The sequence below is a fragment of the Lacerta agilis genome, chromosome 7 (genome assembly GCF_009819535.1).
Source record: "Lacerta agilis isolate rLacAgi1 chromosome 7, rLacAgi1.pri, whole genome shotgun sequence".
Classification (NCBI taxonomy): domain Eukaryota; kingdom Metazoa; phylum Chordata; class Lepidosauria; order Squamata; family Lacertidae; genus Lacerta; species Lacerta agilis.
In genome coordinates, this window is record NC_046318.1 from 27,596,880 (window position 1) to 27,617,018 (window position 20,139).

At 42.4% G+C, this 20,139-nt stretch overlaps 1 non-coding gene across 1 annotated transcript; it reads left to right on the plus strand.

Moving 5' to 3' along the window:
* Positions 1-1,588: 1,588 nt before the first annotated feature.
* On the plus strand, positions 1,589-1,649 carry LOC117050530. Its single transcript, XR_004427100.1, has one exon. It is a non-coding gene; the product is annotated as a U7 small nuclear RNA (small nuclear RNA).
* The last annotated feature ends 18,490 nt before the right edge of the window (positions 1,650-20,139 follow it).

Here is a 20,139-nt window from a genome sequence, read left to right on the forward strand (position 1 = left end):
AGAGACAGATCAATGAACATAGATCATAGCAGGACATCAATTTCCTTTGTCCTTCCAAATCAAGTTGCATTAATTAACTCTCTCTTTGGCCTTCATCCTAATGTACAAGTTAGTTGCATTCATGATGTTAATAGTATCTCTGCATTGAAGACTGGAGCAGCAGGAGAATTTTGCAGCTCATTTTACATATTCCTATAGGTTTATAAGGACATTCACTAGATGAGGTAATGCTCAAAGGCAATGGGATGTGTGTGTGTTTTTAATGATCTGTGCAACTTCAGGTACCGTAAGTTCTTTTAGGATGTAGTCCTCCACTTTGTTGTTCCAGTTCTGTAAAGAGGCACAGTAGAGTTTGCAACTCGTACAACTTTTTTTGTTCCCTGGTTGACAAGAGAGGCAAATATATTTGAATCTTTAAGTTTATGGATACTGGGTGTCTTCAACATTGTCTTTGGGCAATGTGATAAAATACAGTACTCGGGTTCTTATTTGCTCTGTTTGAAAGCTGTTTTATATTTTCCATCAACTTGTATTTGAGTTACAGAAAAAGATACAAGTTTTGTTTTCTTGGCAATTCTGATTCTACAGTCTGTTGTTATAATAAGGGGTTCAATAAAGCAATTATTCATGTACATTTTCTAATCAACTTCTGCTCAGTTCCCACTCTCACTTGGACTTCTGCCTTAGAACCTAAGATGCCTATGGCTCTTCCACCTGTTTGCCACCCTGTCATTTAATTCACCTCTCTGTGCCTCTGTTTTGAGTTTGTCTACAGGTGTGCTAACCAAAGGCGGGTGAAGAGGGTGAAAGATAGGAACAGGTGGGATGAGCTATAGCTGCTTTTGTCTCTCATTTCAGTGGAAGATTTACAATGCAAACTTTGAGTTCAGTGGTTATAGGATTGCAGATTTAAAGGTTCATGCTCACTACTGCTTATAAGGTGCATAAGCCTCCCCTTGGGAGAAAGGTTGCTGAATATATGGCAGCTTTGGAGCTTCATTCAATTGAGCTGATACAGTACTAGATTCCTAAAGCCCACCAGTCTGACACTGGGGAGGATCCAGTACCTTTTTTTCTGGGGGTATGCATACCCCTAAACATTTTGTGAATCTTTGTACTTTTGTCCATTTATGTATTTATTTTTCCTGATTTAAACTATAAAATGGTGGTTTTCTTGAGTCAAAATTAGAGTACCCCAAAACACTTTTTTTTAAAGAAAAAAAGCATTGCATGGATCCATGGTGTCATTTTCCAGCTCACATAAACTGTCCCCAAGCTGCCTTTTAATCATTGAGGGGTTTGCATCTTCCTCCAACCCTGGGTGAAAAAAGAGCTTGGGATTTAGAGTTTAAAAACTATTGGAGTGTGAAGGATTGAGCAGCCTTCCACTGCTCTGACTCACAGCCTCTGCCCAGCCTGACTTTAGTGATTTCGATTTGACTTTGTGATCTAGATCCCTTGATCAGTATCTAGGGTGAGGGGAGATATTGTGTTGCTTAGAGACATTTTACCACACTGTGAGCTGAACAGGGCAATTACAAGGATCATCAGCTGGGAGTTCTCCATGGAAGTTGAAAGTGGGAACTACCAGTGATTTCAGCTCTTTTTGTATTTGTCTAGCAGGTTTTCTGCAGTAGCGGAGAACCGTAAAAAAAAAAAAAAAAAAGAAAAAAAAAAGAAAGAAAGTGGGAACTACCGGTATATCAATTCAACACTGTATAAATACAGTGCTTCTGCGTATCTATATTGATTTTCATTTCCAAGGTATTGCACTGTTGCTAGTGCAACTATGAAGCACACTTAAGTGCTCCCATCCACTCCAGAAATCGTGACCTCCCTAAAAGAGGGCATGTGTTGTGGTGAGACCTGGAGACTGACCTCCTGGTTGTGGGTGGGTCATTGGATAGCCACAACACCCGATTGGTAGGTCCCTCATTGCTGGGTGTAATCTGGCCAATGGCTGCAGTGTAAAACAATTGAGGGACCTATATAAACCTATTCACGTGTCCCAGAGCTTCCTCTTTCGACTCGTGCATCGGAACACCTGCCCACCTCTCCCTATTTTTAGGGCATTTTGCAATTGACCTTGCTATGCTGTCATGTGTCGTCTGTCATTGGGACAGGGGCACGGCAGGAATTTTCCCCACTTGGCTGGTTGGCTGTGGCCATTTGGGTTTCGTCTGCTGCGTAGCAAATCGTCACAACTTGTAAGGTTGCGGATAGGCACTGGTTCAGGTGATAGGGACGGGTGAACGGTCTCACCATCCCTATGTGAAGGGTATTCCGTTAAAGGAATCCAGGGACTCAACTTGGTTTGGTCAACCCCTGAGAGGGGGTTGTGCCTGTGCCTGATTCCAGGGGAGCATCTGGGGAGTGAACAGAGTCTGTTGCCAGGCTTTTCACCTACCTCAGGTGTTCACCCTTGGCTGACCTACAATAGAGCTCTGTGTCAGCGGTACCTGCAAGAGTGTAGGGAGCTAGTCGAACCAGAGCCTATGCAACCACTCACTTTTCTGTAATCAATAAAGTTGTGGCCTAAATTCTGCCAAAAACCAAAACTAAAATTTGAGTCATATGTGTCTTTATTTAGGGGGGAGGTCTCTGGGTCTGAACACACAACACTAATTGCTTCTTTTCTAACCCATGGAAAACACCTACCATCACACATTCACATACAGTGGTACCTCGGGTTAAGTACACTTCAGGTTAAGTACGCTTCAGGTTAAGAACTCTGCTTAAGAACAGAAATCGTGCTCTGGCGGCGCAGCGGCAGCAGGAGGTCCCATTAGCCAAAGTGGTGCTTCAGGTTAAGTACGCTTCAGGTTAAGAACGGACCTCTGGAACAAATTAAGTGCTTATACGCCTCTTGGGGGAGCATATCCGGCTTCTTTCTTTCTTTCTACATGTTCCAGATCCTATGTTCATCTTGGCACTCCTTCCTGCTCTATGTATTGTGATAACTAATTCTAACTTGAGTATGTTCCCTTAGATTTTTTAATGTGGAGATGAGCCATCTCAGGAATAAAGCAGTTAGACCCAGATTAAAGGATAATATTTTATTCCAGATGGAACTTGATTGTTTTTTTTGAGGGGGTGTTAGTTTTACTTTGCAGTTCAGGGAGCATTGGTAGTATCTTGCCAACCATTAATTTCCACAATTCCTTTCCTGTTTCTTTCCATAAACCTTGTCACCATGTCCCCCAATATCTCACTCGGTGCTGGATTAAATTTACTATGAGGGGTGCCACTGAAAACAGTATTTTGGTGGGGACTCTACCGGCAACACACAACAGTTAGAGGTGCTTGACATAAAGGGCACCAGCACTGTGTTGTGAATCTCTTGCTTTGGGCCAGATGGAGTATTGAGTAAAAGCACAAAAATTCCCAACATAGTGATGTCCCAACAGAAACTAACTTCTATGAGGTCAGACCATTGGTCTATCTAGCTCAGCATTGTCTACTCCAGCCTTTCTCAACCTTGGGTCCCCAGATGTTTTTGGCCTACAACTCCCATCATCCCTGACCACTGGTCCTGCTACCTAGGGATTATGGGAGTTGTAGGCCAAAAACATCTGGGGACCCAAGGTTGAGAAAGGCTGGTCTACACTGACCAGTGCCAGGTCTAATTCTGGAAATATTAGTGAAAAAACCAAGGGATTTAAAACTTATGGGTAATATACAAGTTACCACATGGAAATGTATCATTCCAGATTCGTAATATACATAGCTGCTTATGGTTGTAGTTCCATATCCCGTGCTCTTTTTGATATCTGCCTGCATCATAATACTCGATGAAAGGCAAAGCACTACCGGTTGTTGTATAGACTGGAGTGGCTCTTCTTGCAAATGCTTCACTGGGATGGAGAGCATATTGGTCCTAATGGTAATGACTGTGCCTTTGCAATATGGCTGAGACCTAGGCTTATTTTTCTAAGCACACAATGCTGGCTTGCTCAAAGCAGCCTGTGTGTGGAAAATTCAGGTTTTGTCCATCCTGTCTTGGACAATTTTTCTCTTAGTGATGTAGTTGCCGTAATCAAGCCGATAAGAACTGCTGCCAGACATAGCCAATCAGTCCCATGTTATCATCTGGAAATGATCAGAGCCCTTGGGTTAGATTGAAGCCATTTTTTACAGAATTGATTAGTTCCTTATTTCTGGGTTGTACCTTTAAAAAAGAATGCTGCCTGCTGTCCTTGCTTAATACATCAGGGTTGACTGTTTTACATTGTAAATAGTAAAAACTTTAGCTTATTGTGTGAATCCAAAGCCCTAAGCATGCTTTTGAAGTCTGCAGCTTTGTAATTCTAAACTTCTCTGGATAGTGTCTGCTCCTTTGCCAGCTTTAATCAATGAACAATAATCAATTATCATATCAAAGTGTTCAGTGGCTACCTTGTGATGTAGCAGTGTAGCTGTTTGGTCTCATTTCCTGCGATGACTGTAAGCCCTCCTGCTCCTCTATGCCACACTTTGTGTGTTTCCCAGTTCATAACTTAAAGATGTCAACTCTGTTCATTTCTCCTTTTTTCAAGATACAATTGTGTTCCAGTTAATGTGTCATCACCCAGCTCTTTAATTGTTAGCCAACATATTAGTAAATAAAATTATTTTTAATTATTGGAATTTACTTTTGGGGAGGGGGGGTCTGGCTATTTTTATTTATATTTGTCACTTTGCTCACAGAAATGACTCAACATGACTAACAGACACAATAGAAATACTAAAAGCAATTACAATAAACCCAGTCAATAGAAACCTATGACAAAACACTCAAATTTATACAAATAAAAGACAAGATCCTGCCCCACTAAAAGATGTCTCTAATATACTATAATACCCTTCAAACAAAAGGTCAAACACCTAGGTAAAAAGAAAAAGTGTTGCCTGGTGCCTCAAATTAGATAAAGATGGTGTCAGGCAAGCTCCTCTGGGGAAAACATTCCACAAGCAGGGAGCCACCACTGAAAAGGCCTGTTTTTATGTTGCTATTCTTCCTTGGAGAGGATAAACAGAGAAGCACTTCAGATGACAATTGCTGGGTCAGAGTGATGCCATGCCCCACCAACTCGGAGAGCTGCTCCAGAACACCATGGTCAATGGTACTGTAAGCTGCTGAGAGATCAAGGAGAATTAACAGGGACACACACACCCTGTTTCTCTCCTGACAGAAGTCATCATACAGGGCTACTAAACCAGTTTCTGTTCTAAACCTGATTGTGATGGATAAAAAAACTGGTTTTATCCTAGAGACCCTGGATCTGACCTATTACCAGCTGCTCATGAATCTTCTTCAAGAAGGGACTTCAGGATAGGTTAGGGGATCTGTCTTCAGAAGTTAACTTTCATGTTGTACTCTTGTACCCTGGAATAATCTTCATCAAGATAAATAGTAATAGTTATTATTATTATTATTATTATTATTATTATTATTATTATTAATTCATACCCCGCCCATCTGGCTGGGTTTCCACAAATAGAAACACAAACAGAGAACTGCAAGTTTTCCAAAGCTAGCTGAACAGCAGCACAAATACCTTTAAGGATTCTCTCGGTATTTTATGGTCAAAGTACTGTATCTGGAAGAAATTTTGTGTTTCCATAGCCAGACTAGTATGGGCTATTCACATTCACAGTGAATGCCAATCTGTTCCATGTGGGCTGTTGCTTGAAATGCTGTGTTTTAAAACGTGCCTGTCTCCAGCAATGAGGGACCAAAAATAAAAATTGCAGTATGCCTTCTCTGTTGGATCAAAGTACTGAAGCTCCTTGTGTTGCTTCTCTAAAACCAGATTTTCCTATGTGAGGACAGCTGACACGCCATGGGATTGGACAAGGAAAAATGGGTTTTTAATCCAAAGAGGTTTGTTCTATTGGAACCTCACATGACATCAAGAAAGCACTGCTGGGAGAGGATTCATTGTACTCGGTGATCTCTTCCCCTGCCAGGAGGCCTGCTGCAGATGCCTTCTGGAATGGATTACAAGAGAATTAAATTTCTTCTTTTTAAAATATATACCTGTATATATATATATGTTGGTATAGAAACAAAATGAGACTGAACATCAGATAGGTATGCATTGTGATTTGAAAATAAGTCAGTTTTGGAGATCAGATCATGTTTTCTCCAATGAAATTTTTGTGCCTTAATAAATATTATTTCTGTGTCATGAGAACTGTTGCCCTGTTTTACCATATTGGCCTGAATATAAGCCTCACTTTTTCCCAAATTCCGACCGCGAAAGGTTAAAGTGTGGCTTATATTTGTGACCTAACGCTATGCAGCCAGGAACACAGGGCAAACAGTGCAAAGCTGCACCCGCCCCGTGCGTAGTCCCCTGTCCTCTCCCCCAAGACAGGGAAGGGAAAGAGTGATGAAGGGGCAGCCAGGAGCAGCAAGGAATGGAGAGGCTTATATTTGGGTATTTTCTCTTCCCCCCCCCCCCAATTTTAAAGGTGTGGTTTATATTCGGATGCAGCTTACCGGTATATTCGGGCCAATACAGCAATTGACAGTTTCGCCTGCTGCTAATATGAGTTAGACTGGTAAAATATGGACACTGCATAGAATAGTTTTGTTATAGGTGTGAGTTTTTGATAAATGTGGGACCAACTGAAAATAGTTGTTGCGAGGGTGCCCAACATAGCTGTCAAGTTTTACCTTTTCTCATGAGGAAGCCTATTTGGCATAATGGAATTTCCCTTAAAATAAGGGAGAGCTTGACAGCTATGGTGCCCAGGTGCAAAAGAGGCCAAGGGTCACTTGGGTGTACCACCAAGGAAGAATAACTGAAAGAAGGAAATATCCTCAAGCCCCTCTTCTAGACAAATAATAATGATGCAGGAACCAGGTGTGCCAAGGTGTCTTCAGCCCCCTCAGTATCTGTTGAGAGCCCCCACCCATGTTGAGGGGGTGGAGGAGGCTGAGTACAGAGATGAGCGTGGCACGGCTTCAATGGTCTGCTCTCCTGAGCTCAAGAGGAGAAACTGCCAACCATTGAAGACATGCCATGCTAGGCTCTGCACTCGGCCTCCTCCCGATGATGTGATATTGTGTGTGCATCATGAGCATGTCACATGCATGCTAGGCGCATGACATCACACACACGTGGCGTGTGCATATCACACATAAAAAACATGCACTGGGCCCCCTTCATCTCGGGTGCAAGTTGGTGCCTCTGGCAGGAGCCCTGGCCTCTTTCTGTACCTGACTACCCTACTGGATTTGCAAAATATGGATAGTAAGTAGACTCAGCCACCATTCTTCTAGGTGAGTTGTTAGGAGACATTTATTCCCCTCATAGAGTGGGACTCAAACCCGGACTGAGCTTTCCCAGCTGCTAAACTGTTGTTGAACTGTTGTTGAACCCATCAGTCCCATCAGCATGGCAAATGGTCAGAGATGATGAGAGTTTTAGTGCAGCAAAATCTGAAGGGCCATTCCTGCTTTAAGTTGCTGTAGGATGGTCCTTGTGGGTATCTAGAAAGGTTTCACAATTAAAACAAAACAAAACGAAAAACGAAAAAACCAAGACCTATCAAATGTACTGGTAGGTCTTGCTGGACAATAACTTTGGCTCCCAGATACTTTGCTGAGTTCTGGTGAACCTGACCTGCAAACCTTGATGATGTATGGACATATGAGACCTGTATCTTTTCCTCAATGTCCATTCTGCTCCCCTCACCCCACTGTCTCTTTTAAACTCTTTTGCTTTATCTACTGCCCTATGGACTCCATTTATTTCAGGGACAGAACAGATTGCCCAATTTCAAATATTGGAATGGAACTATATTCAACCATGTTCTTGATTATTCACTATTAATAGAAGCAGCCTTCTCTGCACCAAAGAAAAGAGGAAAGATAGTGATGGATTGGTGGAGTGGTTGGAAGGCAGCTGCAATTAGTCACCATGGAGGATAACCTGTTAGTGGTACTGTGATGAAGATTCCCTTGCACTTGCTGTGTGATGCAGCTACCTGATGCTGTTGTAGCCTTCTGTTGCTATCTGACATTGGCCATTTCATCTTCCCCTTTTAAACATTGTATCCCTTTATCAACCCTCCCACCCCAAAAGGTTATAGTCCTTCAAGAAATGTTAATGCTTCCCAGCTAAGATATTTGAAGCTGCTTAATTCTGTACATCACCTCTGCATTGGCGCCTTGTATCTCTCCCTCTTTGACTTTTTATTGACATAGTCAAAGAAAATAAAACTGCAAAGTGCTGCTTTGAGTTTGAGTAAGCCTTGGCCCCTCAATTTCCTGTGAAGCATTCCTGCTGTGAAAGTGAAGCCGAAAGCTGAGCACAAGCTGACAGGATGCCATTGCAAACATGACATGTCTTAAAAATATTGAAACAGAAAATGCAGCTGAAAACACGAACACCATTTCTCAAGATGGTGGGATGCTGCTTAGATTCAAGGTATTAAATATTTCACTGTACCATTTCGCACAGTATCCCACGGGGATCTTTCTTTCAGGTCTGTGGTCCAGCTACAAGAGGCCAGGATCCTTGCCTTCTCAACATAGTTCTAAATCTAACAGGAATGCCTTTTTCGTTGTGTGGCAGTTAACAGTGAAAGCCTGAACCAATTCTGACAGTGGTTTTAATATTGCTTCCCACTTCTCCTTTCTGGAGCAATGCAGGGTTCAGGATAGGGTTTATCACATGGGTAGCCAACATGGCGCGCTTCCCATCATCCTTGACTATTGTTCATATTGACTAGGGGTGATGGGAGTCAGGAGTCCATTCATTGGGTGCCTTTAAAAGAGAATTAAGACAAACTCATAGGTTTTTAGCGGCTATTCACCATGATGGCTATGTTCTACTTCCACTCTCAGAGGCAGTCTTGCTTTCAAATGTCAGCTGCTTGATATCACAAGAGGCCTAGCTTTCTGACTTCCCATAGATATGAGGTTGACCACTGTGAGAACAGGTTGCTAGACTAGATTGGTGTTTGGTTTGGCCCTTCTTATGTTCTTTTGAGATTTTGAATAAGAATGTATAGAAGAGTTACAACCCTAATTTGTTTCACTGTAAAGACCTGGCTGGTGCTCAGTTTTGTGAACGTTGCAGAGCTTATATAAACAACATGTCCACTACATCTGGACTTGCTTTTCAACATTACAATTCTCTGCTCCTTTGCTGAAGGCCTGTCCTTATTTTTCCTGTTCTTTTGTGGGCTTAAAATGTTTCTTGCTAATGCTTAGCAAATTGGTGGACAGAGAAATGGTAGATGCAAAATCCCTTGACAATCTTCCTTCTTGGAACAAAAGTAGTTCTGGCACTGTTTCATTACTCATTACTTTCTAGTGTAAAGGCATCAAAATGCCATATAATCAGTTTTCCTCTGTACTCCCTGAACTCCTTTTTCCGAGTTCTATAGGTAATTGGGTTGTAACTCCAGAGTCAATCTCAGGTCATCTTTCATTTGGTTAAAATATATTCTTATTGGCAAGCTCTTTTCTTATTATTCAGGAACACACATCATGTTTTACTTACAGCTGTTTTGTATTTTATGTTCTCATATAAATGTTATGCTTCAATTATTACAGAAAACAGGATGTCAGTTTTATTATCATTTTTATTCTAATAAGAGATCAGGATCATTGTATTTATTTTTTCATGATATGATCCTGATGTAGTAATGTGAAAAAAACTTACTATTTGCTGTATACATTATTTCTAGTTGACTTACAGCAGGCAGCAAACTGTCTTCCCCAGAGGAAGAAAAGTATTTGAAGGGTATGCACAAATATACATAATTTGAGTGATGAGCCTGCTGTGGAACTGTACTCACTTCATATTGTTCAGCCATACCACAGTCTCCCCTGGATCAAGTCTGATGTGTATGTGAGGAGGGATCAGTTCTGCATATTTGCAGCACAAGCCAGATGTGCAGTGCTGATTGGCTGTAACTGGTAACATCAGTAACCTGTCCCGTAAACAGTTGTTGATTCCGCTTTAAATACAAACAAAATATGTGACAATGTATCTTCAATTGAATAAATGTGCACATAATACTTTAAAAATAAAAAGTGAGCAATCTTAAAACATGAGGAAGCTGCATAACAACTGACAGTATATCCATCAAAGATTTTATGAAAGGCAAGAAGAAGCCACAGTGTGTGTGTGTGTGTGTGTGTGTGTGTGTGTACCCCAAGTATCTCTGCCTGCTTGATGCATCTTTACATTGGGTAGTAATTGGAAGGGATGAGATACCTTGATTTTTGAACAGGTAAAGTGGTATCTTTTAAATAAGTATTCTACATGAATGCTTCATGGTTAGTAAGTATAGGAGAAATTAGTGCAAGAGGCATTCAGATAAGTTGCTTAAAAATATCCTGGAACCTATGCAAAGCTCTGCATCAGCATAAGATAAGCAAAGATATGGTGCGTACCTTAAAGCTCCATGTCCAAGCATTTTTTTGCTCTAGCTTTCCCCACGAAAACCTGCTCTTTAAAGCTGAATTGGAGCAAATGGCAATCTGGGGGGAAAAAACACCAGGGTGCCCGGACACAGACCTTGAGAGCACAGACCTGTGCCTGGAAAGAATAGGGCTGAAGGCAAGTGTGAATAAGCCCTCAGTTTGAAGAACAAGCCCAGAATCAATAACATTATAGGAACAGGTAGAATTATGTTGGCCCCTTGGGCTACCTGACTTGCTGAGCTGGTAGTGGTAATGCTACCCTCTAGCTCCCAGCAGTGGTGGGTAGAAACATAGCACTGGGAAGGCCAGTAGCGGCTTGCTCTGGTTCCTATTGCAGGAGAACCCTTTGGGCAAATCACTGTTTCCCTATCTAACTGAGGATTAAAATGGGATCATCCTATGCAATCTGTCCTGTGTTTGTTAGAGGAAAAGCAGAATAGAAGGCTCTGTAGATAATGTAAAAGACCCAAGCTTTTAGCATTGTTGACACTGTTCAGCTAGTCTTCTTTCTCATCTCAGTACTGATGTGACTGCATGCCAGTTCTTCCATGCAGTATTTTTATATGAGATGCCTTGAGGGCCCTTGTTGGATAGAAATGTGACATAAATTTAACAGTGAGTCTATATACTGCCCTATATACTGGTAGTGGTTAAGAGCGGTAGATTCGTTATCTGGGGAACCGGGTTCGCATCTCTGCTCCTCCACATGCAGCTGCTGGGTGACCTTGGGCTAGTCACACTTCTTTGAAGTCTCTCAGCCCCACTCACCTCACAGAGTGTTTGTTGTGGGGGAGGAAGGGAAAGGAGAATGTTAGCCGCTTTGAGACTCCTTCGGGTAGTGAAAAGCGGGATATCAAATCCAAACTCTTCTTCTTCTTCTTCTTCTTCCTCGGAAACCAAGCAGTGTGGAGAGCAAACACGTAGCCTGGGTAATGTGAATGGAGTCTCAACTACATAGGTTATATTTGTTGTTGTTTAGTCATTTAGTCGTGTCCGACTCTTCATGACCCCATGGACCAGAGCACGCCAGGCACTCCTGTCTTCCACTGCCTCCCGCAGTTTGGTCAGACTCATGTTGGTAGCTTCAAGAACACTGTCCAACCATCTCATCCTCTGTTGTCCCCTTCTCCTTGTGCCCTCCATCTTTCCTAACTCCAGGGTCTTTCCCAGGGAGTCTTCTCTTCTCATGAGGTGGCAAAAGTATTGGAGCCTCAGCTTCAGGATCTGTCCTTCCAGTGAGCACTCAGGGCTGATTTCCTTCAGAATGGATATGTTTGATCTTCTTGCAGCCCATAGGACTCTGAAGAGTCTCCTCCAGCACCATAATTCAAAAGCATCAATTCTTCAGCGATCAGTCTTCTTTATGGTCCAGCTCTCACTTCCATACATCACTACTGGGAAAATCATAGCTTTAACTATACGGACCTTTGTTGACAAGGTGATGTCTCTGCTTTTTAAGATGCTGTCTAGGTTTGTCATTGCTTTCCTCCTAAGAAGCAGGCGTCTTTTAATTTTGTGACTGCTGTCACCATCTGCAGTGATCATGGAACCCAAGAAAGTAAAATCTCTCACTGCCTCCATTTCTTCCCTTTCTATTTGCCAGGAGTGATGGGACCAATGGCCATGATCTTAGTTTTTTTATGTTGAGCTTCAGACCTTATTTTGCGCTCTCCTCTTTCACCCTCATTAAAATAGTCTTTAATTCCTCCTCACTTTCTGCCATCAAGGTTGTGTCATCAGCATATCTGAGGTTGTTGATATTTCTTCCGGCAATCTTAATTCCGGTTTGGGATTCATCCAGTCCAGCCTTTCACATGATGAATTCTGCATATAAGTTAAATAAGCAGGGAGACAATATACAGCCTTGTCATACTCCTTTCCCTATTTTGAACCAATCAGTTATTCCATAAGCAGTTCTAACTGTAGTTTCTTGTCCCACATAGAGATTTCTTAGGAGACAGATGAGGTGATCCGGCACTCCCATTTCTTTAAGAACTTGCCATAGTTTGCTGTGGCCGACACAGCCAAATGCTTTTGCGTAGTCAATGAAGCAGAAGTAGATGTTTTTCTGGAACTCTCTAGCTTTCTCCATAATCCAGCGCATGTTTGCAATTTGGTCTGTGGTTCCTCTGCCCCTTTGAAGTCCAGCTTGCACTTCTGGGAGTTCTCGGTCCACATACTGCTTAAGCCTGCCTTGTAGAATTTTAAGCATAACCTTGCTAGCGTGTGAAATGAGCACAATTGTGTGGTAGTTGGAGCATTCTTTGCCCTTCTTTGGGATTGGGATGTAGACTGATCTTCTCCAATCCTCTGGCCACTGCTGAGTTTTCCAAACTTGCTGGCATATTGAGTGTAGCACCATAGGCTTAGGTTTATTAACTGTTGCTTATTCAAGTTCCTGAGATACTTGGGTATCACTGCAGCTGTTAATTGATGTAGCAAGTCTCTTTAAGAATGCTCTTCTTCCAGATGTGAACATAGATTGAGTCTGGATTTGCAATGCAATTAATAAATGTTATAGAAAGAGCTGCCAATAACTAGTGTTCCAAGAAGAAGTAGATTAATGTGTACCACCACAACACACAAAGTGCTTCAGTTCACTTCTCTCTGAATATTTATATGAATGTTGCATTGTTGTTTCATTTCTAACACCATTCAGTAACACAATAGCTTGCCAGTCTTTTATTATTTCCAAATACATCTTCATGGAATTGGATGGCACAGCTGGCTCAGAAGAGGAACTCAATACTTAAAATTGATTATAAGTTCCTGTTTCTGTGGGACTGCAGCAGCTTGGCTGCACTACAGTCAGTCAGCGTGGGAGAGGCAGACATTCTACTTGAGGGGATTCTTTGGCAGCTTGCTGACAGGAATGTAACCTAAAGAAGAATGTCAAAGCAAATGACAAGGCACACACAGGGAATTTCAATGATAATGCAAATGCATATCCCTCCTACCTTTCTGAATTGATTTCATTGATACATGTTTCAGCACAATAATGTTCCTGAAATACCATAAGACCACCTGACAATTAAAGCCTATCTTCTTTCTTGCTTACCCTATTCATCTGTAAATAGGCCAAGGAGGCTCCTTTGTGTTTGCTTTAATGACACTTAATGACCAAAAATCAAGTTAACTTTTTTTAAAGGAAATTTGCTTTTGCAGGTTTAGTCTCCATCCATGATAAGGGTAATGTCTGGGCTCATAAAATAGAGGTTCTGAACTTAAGGTTTTTCAAATTGAGTTTAATGCCTTCCTTTTTATTTTTCCGTGGATGCAATGCTTAGTAAAAAAATTTCCAAAGTCATAAACTATAATGCAGTTATATTTCCCCCACTAATAATAATAATAATAATCCAAATGACCAAAACAATAATAGCCAAGTGAATTTTAATTACAATACTATGAATACAATACTATAATGAATGCTAATGTATGCCTAAGTAATCTAAATTGCTTTACAAACTGTTGCTTGAAGTTAACATTTATACAACTTTGGCTTAAAAGATGTAAAAATCTCAGATACAGGAACACAGGAAGCTCCCTTATCTCAGGTCACACCATTGGTTCTGTGTAGCTCAAAAATGTCTACGTTGACTGGGAGTGCTCTCCAAGGTTTCAGACATGATTTTTTGCCAGTTCTACCTGAGGGCGCTGGGAAACCTGGGACCTTTCGTATACAGTACTGTACAAAGTATTTGCTCTACCACTGAGCGCATTGGGTAACACAGCTGGCCCTACTGTTAGGCAGTTCGGCAGCTGCCTTTGGCAGCATGTACTTGAGAGCAGGAAGCAACAGAATTGGAGGACGGAATGGTGTGCCACGCAGCCGCCCTGCATTCTCTAAACTAGAGATGGCTAGCCTATGGCCTGCCAGATGTTCTGGACTACATAATTCCTGATCGCTGGCCATGCTAACTGGGACTGATGGGAGTCCAACAACATGTTGTGGGGCACAGGATAGACACCCCTGCCTTGTTAGCATGCTGCCCTCAGGTGGGCAGCGCTGCCTCATCACTAATGTTGACGTAAAATTCAACTGCCATCTAGTCACCATGTACATATGAAATGAAGATGGAACAACACCATCTTGTCCTTTGCCTCTTGCAGTGAAATGCCTTGGGTTGATCCTGAGATAGGCATACTTAGTTTCCATTTAAATAATTGGGATTTAATAGGGACTCACTTAACTTCTCATGTGGATAGCAAAGAGTGATTACTTTAATCTTGTTATTCAGTCATTCAGTCGTGTCCGACTCTTCGTGACCCCATGGACCAGAGCACGCCAGGCATGCCTATCTTTCACTGCCTCCCGCAGTTTGGCGAAACTCATGCTAGTCGCTTTAATCTAGATCTTATCTATTGCATGTAACCACTCCTTGTGCCTGTATGCCTGTGTCACAAACAGCTAGCAAAATTGGCTCACTGCCACAAACTACTGAATAGGGGTTGTGTGTAGCATGCAAAATTGATTTCTGTTCATGTCCAACAACTCAACATAACAAGCAGGCAGGTCTGACCACCACTAGGGGGGAAAGTGTTACTCAGAAGGAGGCAGCCTAGTTTATTAGTTTTACCTTTAAAATATTTCTGCCTTGGTAAATGCTCTGTATCAGGGATGGGGAGCCTGTAGCCTCCCAGATATTGTCAGACTCCAGCTCCCATCAGTCCCAGCCAGTGTGGCTAATGGTCAAAGATGATGGGAGTAACATTTTGAGGGTCCCAGGATCCCCAACCCTGTTCTGTATGCTTCGGAAATATGGACAAAACAATGAACATATATACTTATAATTTTGTTCAAGCAAAATTGGAAATGACTCCTGCTCTAAATGGTGACTCTCATTCCTCCTCATTACACAGATGACTCTGGTTGCAGACAAATCAGAATCGATTGCAGACAGAACCAGCCCTTTTAAGACGCAAAGTTAATTGCATGCTCTCCAATTTTCTCCATTAGGAGGATCAAAGGACTGGTTGCCTTCACTGGCAAATCTCAAGGATGAGTCGTGGCAGCTAGACCAGAACTAGTCTGTGATGAACTGTAGCTTTCCAGAATGAATCGGCAGTAATTACAGACCAGCTTGGGTTTTCTGGAGTGGCAGTTTAAAACAGCAACAGCAACAAACAAAGGGCCTAAGCCTTTTAACTTAATGCTTGCGAAATCAAGCTCAAGATCACATCCTACTGATTGCAATGAAGTCCATTCATTATATCATTCACCTCTTATACAGCATTAGTCTGTGTGTAAAATAAAAAATAGGAGGATACTTGTGATGTTGGCCAAGAATATGGTTGACACTTATTCGTTGACTAAGACATGTTGTCATCTTTTTGGAACATTTTCAGGTAAGATAATCCTCCTTTCACCTTAAAATAAAGAGAGGCTCCAATTCTACCCCTTTTCTTTCCTTGACAGTCTGTCTCTCTTTCTATACATATATTGATATATATATGCACATACATATTATTCCGGTTTCCTCAAGCACCCATGTCCAGTTGGCTAGTCAACCAACAGTACTTCCTGTAATACAGACTTCATTTCTCTTTTATTCTGACAGGATTATTGTGAAGCGGCTAGAAGCAAGAACACTTTTCCTGTCAGGTTCTTGCAACAGCTTGCCTTTGGAAAGCAAAGTTCAGTTTTCATATCTATTGTCATTTTTAAAATCAAGTTGAACCTCATTTCTTTTTATTGTGGGGTTTTGTAAATGTAAAATTTCTACACAGGAAAGTTGCCTAAGGCAATATGCATGCTTTGGGATGTTGATTTAAATTTTTTACAAGACTAATTGCAGGAGAAGTGCAATTTTTGGAACTGCAATGAAGGGTGTTTATTTTTACATATACCTATTTGAAAAAATAGTGACAGCTCAAGCCACACGAATTAAGGCTCCAGTCCAGGATTTTCAACAGTACGAAGAGTGAATTGATGACAGATGCAAGAGGAACCATCTTATTATCTTCCTAATGGCTGCAGCTGTCCCTGAATTAATGAAATAATTAATCCATTCTCAATTGTTCAGATAGTCTAGGTCAGTTGTAGACTGCAAAATAGCTGTAAATGTGGGGGACAACACAGAGCATAAATAGCTCTTAGTCTGAACACTCCAAATGTAGACTTTGGCTTAGTTCACTTAGACAACAGCAGGGCTGGCAGTGGCAGTGGAAGCTGGCCCATTAGGGGACATGGGGCCACCAACTTCACTTTGTCCACACCCAGCCCCCACCCGCCTCAGGCAGTGGTTCTGCTTATCCTTGGCTGTGGCTTCATCTACTGCTGGTCTCCCTGCCTACTGCCCCACCAGTCCCATTGGGCACCAGCTACCACTGGTTAAACCTGTTTCTGGATTGCGTTGCTTCAGATAGCAATTGGGGACTCCATATTACTGAACATTTCTCCAAACAGAAAGAGTGAGAGAGATCAAGCAATCCCTGTAACTAATCTGGCTTAGAACCCTTCTTCCCGACACCTAGTTTCCTATATTCCAGGTGAGATTTGTTGGGATATGTAGGATCAATCAGTTATGAGTGACCTCCCATTGGCATTCTCAAGTTCAGGCAGCAGGTATGTCATCTCATCTGCTGTTTTGTACAAAATTATATCAGTCGTGTGTATAGAATATTATTCTCATCCATTCTTAATTGCAGAGTGGACACAGAGATTGTTGCACCAAATAGCAATTCCCTAGTAATGGCAAGGCAATTCCCCAGCCCAGCCCTGTGGTGGTTTAATGCAGTGTTTTTCAACCTTTTTTGGGCAAGGGCACACTTGTTTTATGAAAAAAATCACGAGGCACACCACCATTAGAAAATGTTAAAAAAAAATAACTCTGTGCCTATATTGACTATATATAAAGTAATTCTCTTGAATAGGAATCAAATAAACACAATTTTTCCCACGGCACACCAGGCAACATCTCGCGGCACACTAGTGTGCCGCGGAACAGTGGTTGAAAAACACTGGTTTAATGTGCTCCTTTAGCTCCAGTTTTATTTCTACCTTTTTTTTGTTTGCTTTTAACGTACCAGGATGGGAGAAGGCCCACTGCAGAGGGTTGGGTTGCTACATACATATTGCCAAAAAAGAAGAATTGCATCACCAGCAAAAGAGGGTACAGATTTGCATAATATTTGTACATACTAATTTATATGTATATATGCAAATTTATATAGAATAGCTATAGTTTAAAAAGAAATACAATCCAACCCTCATAGCAGGAAAGACTGTGAACAGATGGCTTGTGTGCTGTCCTGGTACTAATTCTTGAAGGGCAATTTCAGGGCCCCTGCTCTCTCTTTCGATGGTTTAAATCTTTTAACTAGGATTTGGACAGGATAGCCCTTCAGATATAATAATTTTCAAACAGAATACATTCTTCTCTAAAACACGACACATGCTCACTCTATCCTTAAAGCTGCAATCCTATATCCATTTACCTGCTAAATTTCACAGTACCACTTTAACTGAAAGTAAGACAAACATAGAATTTACTTCCAAGTAGACATGTTTGTGGTTGTGCTGCAAGCAATCCAAGGGTTATTTTGCTCAGGTTAGAAATGTTGCGTTTGAGTTGTTGTTATTGTTTTGAGTTGTTGTTTTTTAATTAAAAAAATAAACTGTTCTAAGAAAATATTCAATTTATCCTGTATAAAAAATTATTATATTTGAAATGGGTTTACGAAAGTTGCATTCCGCCCGTCCGTTGAAGGGTTTAACATGTGATATATTCCCCCCCCCCCGCGGCTGATGTTAATGAAAACCACATGATAAAATCTCTAGCCAAGTCTTTGAAGATGTAGAAATAAATGTTAGAAATTCAGTCCATGTAATGTGCAAGCTGGAGTAACAACACACATACGTGCTCCCTGACACCTCTGCAAACAAATTGCTGCCTTATTTCACCATAATATGATCTTATGCAACAGCTGGGGTGGAAAACAAACAAATCATGAAACTATTACTTAAATTCTACATGGTGCCATTGTATCTCTGGATAAGTGATATTTATCATCTCAAGTCTTAATCTTTCAAGCCTTTCTTTGGATGGAAGACATGCCAGGACTGATAGCTTCTCTTCACATTTTCCCCATTCTGCCGCAGGCTATTAAAGATGATGTGATGTGAAGTGCCCACAGGACTCATGGTGTGTACAAGCACCATTCAACCTACCGGTATATACGGACTACAACAAACTTACGTATTTGAAAACAGGAGTCATTCCCACAGAGCTAGCCCAGCTCCGCCCAACTTCAGATGGCAAATGACCAATGTACTAGTATTCAGTTGGTCTGGTTAAAGGGAAAAATAGATGTGGTAAAATGAAAAGCAGTTCTGGCTTACTTGAGAAACGAATATGCCCCACTTAGGATGACACTACAACCGATTTGCAGTTTTGATTCCTTCAGTGGGGGCATCATTTTGTGTAGATGTGAAGTCAAGATTATTGGAGACCTTCCTTTAGGAATACTGTCATCCCTGATGTTCTTCAGAGAGTCCTTATCTCTTTGTTTAACCTGGCACCCAGGGGCTCACCAGGGATGCTGAATGAGCAAGTAGTTGCTCCAGCTTTACCACTAGGACTAAACATATCTGAGTTAACAAACTGGTAAGGCTCTAAAGCATGGGTGTCAAACACAAGGCCCGAGGGCCTAAACTGGCCCGCCAGACCTCATCATGTGGCCCGTGTAGCCGCCGGCGGCCTTCACCTTTTATTCTCGCTTTTTTTTTTAACAGCTTCAGCCGGTAGCGATTTTTAGGCCGTTCTAGGACTCCCCTTCTCTATAGACCGTCCCTTCCTCTTTCCCCCGAGTGCCGACCCCCTTTCTTCCTCGTCTCTATGATCCGCGCGACCTTTCGGAGGCGATTGGCTGAGGGCGGCTTGGCGGAGCTCTCGCGAGAGGCGCGGCCTTCGAGAGGCCGGCGGCGGGGGTGTGGGGGGGAGCGAGAGCGGCGCTGGGAGGAGGGGGCGGAGCAGGTGACGGGGCCTGGTGTTGAAGGCCTGGCGGAGGAGGCGGCGGCAAGCTCGGTCGCTGAGTAAAATGGCGGCACCGGTGGGGGAGAGAGGGTCACCTGTGGGTGGGGAGAAAGGCAGCGGCAACCCGTGAGGGGCATGGGGGCATTCTCCGTGGCGGGATGCGGCGGCGGCTGAGGGGGAAGCAGCCATTTTGGGGCGGCGTGAGGTCTACCTGGTGGCGCCAAGGGGTCCGCCCCAGCCTGGGCCTGCTCTCGGCGGGCGAGAGGAAGCCCCGAGACGCGGCCGGGAGGAGCGGTGGGCGGGCAGCTCATGTCGGGGGACACTCTGCCGACGCGGCCGCTTCTTCCTCTTCTTCCTGGGTTTTTTCCCCTTCTTCTGTCCCCCTCCCCCCTCAATTGACACGACACGGCCTCATCTTCGCGCCTGTTTCGGAGGCCAAGCTTTCGGGGTTTCATTTCTTTCCGACACACTCATTTTTATTTCAAAGAAATGCAAGCTTTCGTGGAGCACTTCTTTTTTTAAAAAGGGGGGGGGAGGAAAGGGAGAAACTGGATCCGATTGTGGTGCCTCTTCTTCGCAAGCTTTCCCCCCCCCCAATAAAATCATTTTTCAATAAATTGTACAATAATTGTACATTTGAATATCTACTTGCCATTATTCTGACTATGTTTCTGCTTTCAGTGCTAGTTATTACTTACATTATTACAAAAAACAGTAATAATTGAATGCAGTGAC